We start from the raw sequence: 7,052 nt of genomic DNA on the forward strand, positions 1-7,052 counted from the left end.
CCCTTGGTTCGCCGAGTTTTGGTTAATCAATTGATCAAACTTTTGAGATAAAGACTTCATCTCGGCGGTTATATCATTTGAATGGTCAACTTGATGCAAGCTAACACTCTTCCTACCTTGAGAATTTCTACCATTCCTAGATGACAATGTTCTATGCAAGGAGTTTTCACTCATGCTCTCATAAAGACACCACACGTCTTCCTCTTGCCGGTCTATGTAAGAACCTCCCATTGAAGCATCAACCATGCCTTTATAGTTGTGCGATAAGCTTTCAAAGAAGAATTGGACCAATTGTCATTTAGGCATGTCATGGTGAGGACACTTCCTAAGCAATTCATTGAAGCGTTCCCATGCCTCGTGGAAAGTTTCTCCCTCCCCATGTGTGAATTCTCTAATGGCGGTTCTCATAGCATTGGTCTTAGAAACCGGATAGTACTTTTTCAAAAATTCTTGTTGCATTTTTGCCCAAGAAGTTATTGAAAAAGGCCTAAGGTTGTTAAACCAATACTTCACCTTATCCTTAAGGGTGAATGGAAAAAGTTTCAGCCTTAAAACTTCTTCCGGCATGTCCGTGTATCGAACGGTAGAACAAACTTCAAGAAACTCATCCAAATGCTTGTAAGGTTCTTCACTAGGAAGTCCATGAAAATTAGGTAGCATTTGGATGGTTTGTGCTTTAATTTCATAATGGTGTGCTCTAAATGGTGGCAATTGGATGCATGTGGGTGCATTATACTCATTAGGTACATAGTGATCTCTCAATGCAAGTGGTGGATTAGCAACTTGGGGTGCAACATGGACACCTTGGTTATATTGAGCTTGATTAATGATGGGGGGTTGTGGTGCATACATTGGCCTTGGAATTCCCATTGGAATTTGGCCTTGTTGTTGAGGAGGTTGATGCATGTATGGCCTAGGCATGCCTAATGGAACTTGCATATTATCATTTTGCACATTAGGATGAAGGATGCCTTGTTGGTCTATGTGACCAAGGTCTTCAACATGATCATCATTGAAAGCGTCCATTGGTAGATTGGTTCTATGTGAACTTCCTCTTCCCCTTGGATTCCTAATAGTGGATTCTAAATGCAAATCAAGAGGGACAAGAGTAGGTCTCAATGAACGGCGACCATGCATGCACAATGCAACACAAACAAGCAACTTTCTCAACAATGCAATTAAACTTCACAACCACAATTTTCAAATGCAATGTATGTCAAATAAATGCCTCCACGTGGGCCCCCGATTTATCTAATGATGCAATGCAATGCCTCCACGTGGGCCCCCGATTTAACTAAGGAGATTGAGCTAGAAGGTCTTACAATAGTCCTTTAGCACTTCAACTCCAAATTAAAAAGCTTAGCTTAGCAAGTTTTTTTTTTTTTTAGCAATTTTTCATTTTAAGCATTTTCCTTTTGCCTTGCTTTGCTCCTTAGCTTGGAATTACTTTGCTAGCTCCTTGCTCAATGCACCTAGTCAATGGAGAACAAATTCAATAAACAATCAAAAATAGAAAATAAAAAGAAAGTAAAGACACGATCAAAAGAGTACTAATCCTAATTGAATTTCACAATTCGACGTTGCCAATTTCAAAATCCCCGGCAACGGCGCCAAAAACTTGTTAGCTCCTCTACGAGGGTCGCCACAACCAACAAAGCTTGAAGGAAGTGTGTGCAATTTGGAAGGTGGCCAAGTTTTACATTTATAATTTGCCACTACTACCTTTCTCTATATATAATATAGATAGGGTGAGTAGGGATCGTCCCAAGGGATTTGTGGTGTATCGAATTGTGAAACTATGGTAATTAGGGTTAGTAGGTCGAGTGATCACACAATTGATTGGTTGATTGATTAAACTAGATTGAATTGACTAAATGAAACAATAGGAAGTAAACAAGAGAGAGAGAGGTCTTGGGGTGTAGAGATCACCACCAAGCAATACTTTTCTATACTACTAACAAGTGATCAATTGAGGGTAATGGATGTGTTGTAATATGATAAGTGTGTGTATGTGTATTAGGTTGGTTCAATTAGCAAGGATGACAAATCAAGCAAGTATTGTCTAAGCATCATGTGAAGAGCACAATATATCTAAGCAATAGAGCATATATTGTCTAGACAACATGAGGATAGCACAATAGATCAAAACAAGTCATTAATCCTTCATTAAGCTCACAATCCACATACAACACAATATTAGAGGAATATGCTATTTGGACTCACAAGCATGGAACATCAAACATCAAGAGTAGATTGTCCCCCCATCTAACATTACACTACCATTACACTAAATCTACACTACTAACATGAAAACAAGTTATCTAGACTAAGGGAGAGGCACAAACCATCAAGAATAGGCATAAACCATCAAATGAACCAAAATAGCATTCATTAAGCATATCATCTTGATAATCTCTAGATCTATAGCATCAATACACATAGACATGCATCAAAAATACTAAATCTAGAGATAAGCACATGAATATCCTACTCTAGCATACATAGACATATGGATAGCATAGAATAGTCAATTGGAAGCATTAAACCATACAAATCATGAAATAATCAAGATTTATATATACATAAATATCAGGATGTATCATACACCCACTAACCACTTTTGTCCTTTTCCCATAAATATCTCTCAAAATATCTTAGATTTGTCTTTTCCTAAAAAGCTCAACCAGTTGGATCGATCCAGCCTAAGTTTGATAGATCTCAGCCAGTTCGATCGATCTAAGTCTAAGGTTCGATCGATTGAACTTCTTCTAGTGCGAAAAAATTAAATTTCCATCTCATTGAAAGTTGTCCTTTATCCAATCATTAGAGAATATTGTGTGCACGACCCCAGTTCATTTTGGGTGTCATTTTGACCTACTTATATAAGGATAAGGATTATTTTTTACAAGGGGAGCCAATTTTATTTTCATATCATCTCTTAGAGAGAAAGCTTAGAGGAGGAGGAACTAGAGACACCATTGGAGACTCTTCATCAACCAAAGAGCAAGCCTCTTCCATGGAGTTAGCCCTTGAGGGTTGGAGCAACATCACCATGAGTGGCTAGACATCCTCTTGGGGCTAGAGTTAGCCCCAAGCATGCTTTCTATACCTTAATCTTGTGTATTATTGAGGGATTAGCGTTGTAATTAATGTTTTGACACGTTGATATAGATAGATCTTGTTTATTCAATGATTTATGTGGTTTGATGCTTCCAATTGATCAATTCATTCTATCCATATGTCTGTGTATGCTAGAATAGATTTCATGTGCTTGTTTCTAGATTTTGTGTTATTGATGTATGTCTATGTGTATTGATACTATAAATTTAGAGATTGTCAAAACATAGTGGTTAAAGGAATGCTCTTGTGATTTTCTTGATGGTTCATGCTCATTTCTTGATGGATTGTACCTCTCCCCTAGTTGATTTTCATGCTAGTAGTGTAGATGTAGTGTAGTTGTAGTGTAATGTTAAATGGGAGGACAATCTATGCTTGTTGTTTGATGATCTAAGCTTTTGAATGCAAGTAACATATGTCTCTATCCTTATGTTGTATTTGGATTGTGAGCTTAATGAAATGATTAATGACTTATTTTGATCTATTGTGCCTTTCACATGTTGTTTAGACAATATATGCTTCATTGCTTAGATATATTGTGCCTTTCACATGATGTTTAGACAATACATGCTTAACTAGTCATCCTTGCTTGTTGAATCAATCAAACACACACACACCAATATTACAACACACCATTTGCCCTCATTAATCACTTGTCAATGATATAGAAATGCATTGATTGGTGGTGATCTTTAAACCCCAAGATTTCTTTCTCTCTTACTTACTCTTAATTGCATTCTTTTGCTATCACTTAGTTTAATTTAGTTGCTCTCTAATCAACCAACCAACCAATTGTTTAATCACTCGACCTACTAACCCTAATAATGATTCCATGACATTGCTCGATCCCTACAAATCCCTTGGGACGATCCCTACTCGCCCTAACTATATTTATAGTGAAAGGTAGTAGTGGCTTTTATAAATTTAAAACTCTTGGCCTTTGCCTTATAATCCACGCACTCATTCAAGCTTGGTGCGGCGGGGTACGGCACCTGAGCCCCCCGTAACCAGTGCACAACATTCAGTTTATCCATGGTCACTGTCTTGGTCAACATATCAGCCGGATTCTTGGTACCAAGTATTTTCTCAAGTGTCAACACCCTATTTTCTAACAAAGATCTGATAAAGTGATACCGAAGTCCTATATGCTTGGTCTTTGAATGAAATGCTGAATTCTTTGCCAGATGTATCGCACTCTGACTATCACTATGCAAAACATTCTTCACCTATTCGAATCCCAACTCTGTTAACAAATCTTGTAACCAAATCATCTCTTTACTAGCCTCTGTTATCGCCACATACTCTACCTCTGTAGTAGATAACGCTACAATCCTCTGTATTTGCGAAACCCAACTAACTGTAGTTGTACCCACCATGAACACATACCCGGTAATACTTCTTCTGTGGTCCACCTCGCCAGCAAAGTTTGAATCTACATAGCCATGTAGCTTCACTTCGCCCCTTTTGAAACATAGGCATCTGTCTGTGGTACCCTGTAGATATCTCAATATCCATTTTATTACTTCCCAGTGTAGCTTGCCCGGATCCTTTATGAACCTGCTTATTGTTCCCACTGCATATGCAATGTCTGGTCTTATCCACACCATGGCATACATCAAACTTCCAATGGTTGAGGCATATGGAATTTTAGCCATAAAGTTTTTCTCATGTTCTGTCTTCGGACACTGATCTTGAGATAATCGGAAGTGATTAGTTAAGAGAGTACTCACCGCCTTAGCATTATTCATGTTGAACCTCTTCAGAACCCGTTCAACGTACTCAGCCTGAGACAACGGCAAAGTACCTTTCTGTTTGTCTCTGCCAATCCTCATCCCAAGAATCTGCTTCACTGCACCAAGATCCTTCATCTTGAATTCACTAGACAACTGCTTTTTCAATTTGCTGATTTCTTCAAAATCAGAACCTGCCATTAACATGTCATCAACATAAAGTAGAAGGATAATGAAATTTGACTTAAACCTCTTGAAGTAGCAGTAATGGTCAGCATTGCACTTGTTGTAGCCATGTCGCTTCATAAAACCATCAAACATCTTGTAGCACTGCCTCGGGGCTTGCTTCAAACCATATAAGCTTTTCTTCAACTTGCACATTAGTTTCTCTTTCCTTTTGACTGAGAAACCCTCCGGTTGTTGCATGCAAATCTCCTCGTCAAGGTCACCATGGAGGAAAACAGTTTTGACATCTAACTGCTCAAGGTGCAACCCCTTTGCTGCAACAATGCTAAGAACTGTGCGAATGGTACTCAGTTTCACAACCGGGGAAAAAATGTCTGTGTAGTCAATGCCTTGCTTTTGCTGAAAGCCTTTGACCACCGTTCTCACCTTGTATCTCTTGGAACCAACATGTTCTTCTTTTACCCTGTACACTCATTTGTTGTGAAGAGCTTTCTTCCCCATAGACAACTTGGATAGTTCCCATGTTTTGTTAGAGATAACGAACTTCATCTCATCTTCCATTGCAAGCTCCCACTTGCTAGTATCTTCAACCTGACATGCTTCATCGTAGCATTCCGGCTCACCATCATCTGTGAGCAACATATAATCCAAATATTTCTTATTCGGTACATGAGGTCGCGTAGACCTTTTAGGTGCAGGCATAGGAGTTGGAATCTGCGGTGCACTATGTTCTATGAGTTCTGGCCAAGAACCCTCATCTGTTTGCTCCACATTAACGCTCTCTGGATTATCATCTAACTTAATAAACTCAGGCTTACTCTGTACATGACTAGTTAACTGTGCTGTATCTCTATCCTTGTACATCACCTCTCATTGAAAATCACATCTCTACTTCTAATGATTTTCTTGTTCTGATTATCCCAGAGTCGATAACCAAACTCATTTCCGCCATACCCAACGAAGATGCATTTTAGTGACTTGGAGTCGAGCTTTCCCCTAGCATGGTCACTAATATGCGCATACGCAATACAACCAAAAACTTTCAACCATGAAAAATTTACCTCTTTGCCACTTCATACCTCTTCTGGTATTCGATGCTCTAAAGGCACTGATGGTCCACGATTTATTAGGTAGGATGCTGTATTGACCGCTTCTGCCCAAAACTGTTTGGGTAGACCCGAATGTAAGCGCATGCTTCTGGCTCTTTCTGTCAGTGTTCGGTTCATCCGTTCTGCCACCCTATTTTTCTGTGGGGTTCCTTGCACAGTCCTTTCTAGTCTGATCCCATTATCAAAACAGAACTTCTTGAAACCAGTGTCTTCATACTCGCCACCATTGTCTGACCTCAACCTCTTGATCTTGAAACCTGTCTCATTCTCCACCATGGCCTTCCACTTCTTGAACACATCAAATACCTCAGATTTGTGCTTCAAAAAATAAACCAATACCTTCCTCGTGTGATCATCAATGAAAGTCACGAAGTAGGATTTTCTGCCAATGGATGAAACAGTGGTTGGCCCTAAACATCTGTGTGAACTAACTCAAGTTTCTCCTTTCTGAGATCTCTGTCACTCTTCTTAAAACTGACCCTCTTCTGCTTGCCCATCACGCAACTCTCACAGAAGTCAATATTAATTGCCTGTATACCTGGTAGTTTCCCCTTTGAGTGCATAATCTTTAGCCCCCTTTCACTCATGTGACCTAGTCTCTGGTATCAAAGGTTGTGATCTTCTCTGTTTTCTGCAACTGCTATAGACTCACAAGCACTGGTAGTTGTGTAGAGAGTGCCAGATTTCTTACCACGTGCAATGGTCATAGTGCCTCTGGAAACTTTCCACGAGCCTTCATTGAAGGTTGTAACAAAACCTTCATTTGACAATTGTCCCACCGAAATCAGATTCTTCCTCAAGTCAGGGATGCGTCTTACATCCTTTAACTTCCAAGCTGACCCATTCAACTTGATTTGCACTTCACCCTTGCCAATGACGCTGCAAGGCTGGTCATCACCAAGATACACCT

The sequence above is a fragment of the Cornus florida genome, unplaced genomic scaffold (genome assembly GCF_030987335.1).
Source record: "Cornus florida cultivar Cherokee Brave unplaced genomic scaffold, ASM3098733v1 CherokeeBrave_3.0.0_Hap2_Chr01, whole genome shotgun sequence".
NCBI lineage: Eukaryota > Viridiplantae > Streptophyta > Magnoliopsida > Cornales > Cornaceae > Cornus > Cornus florida.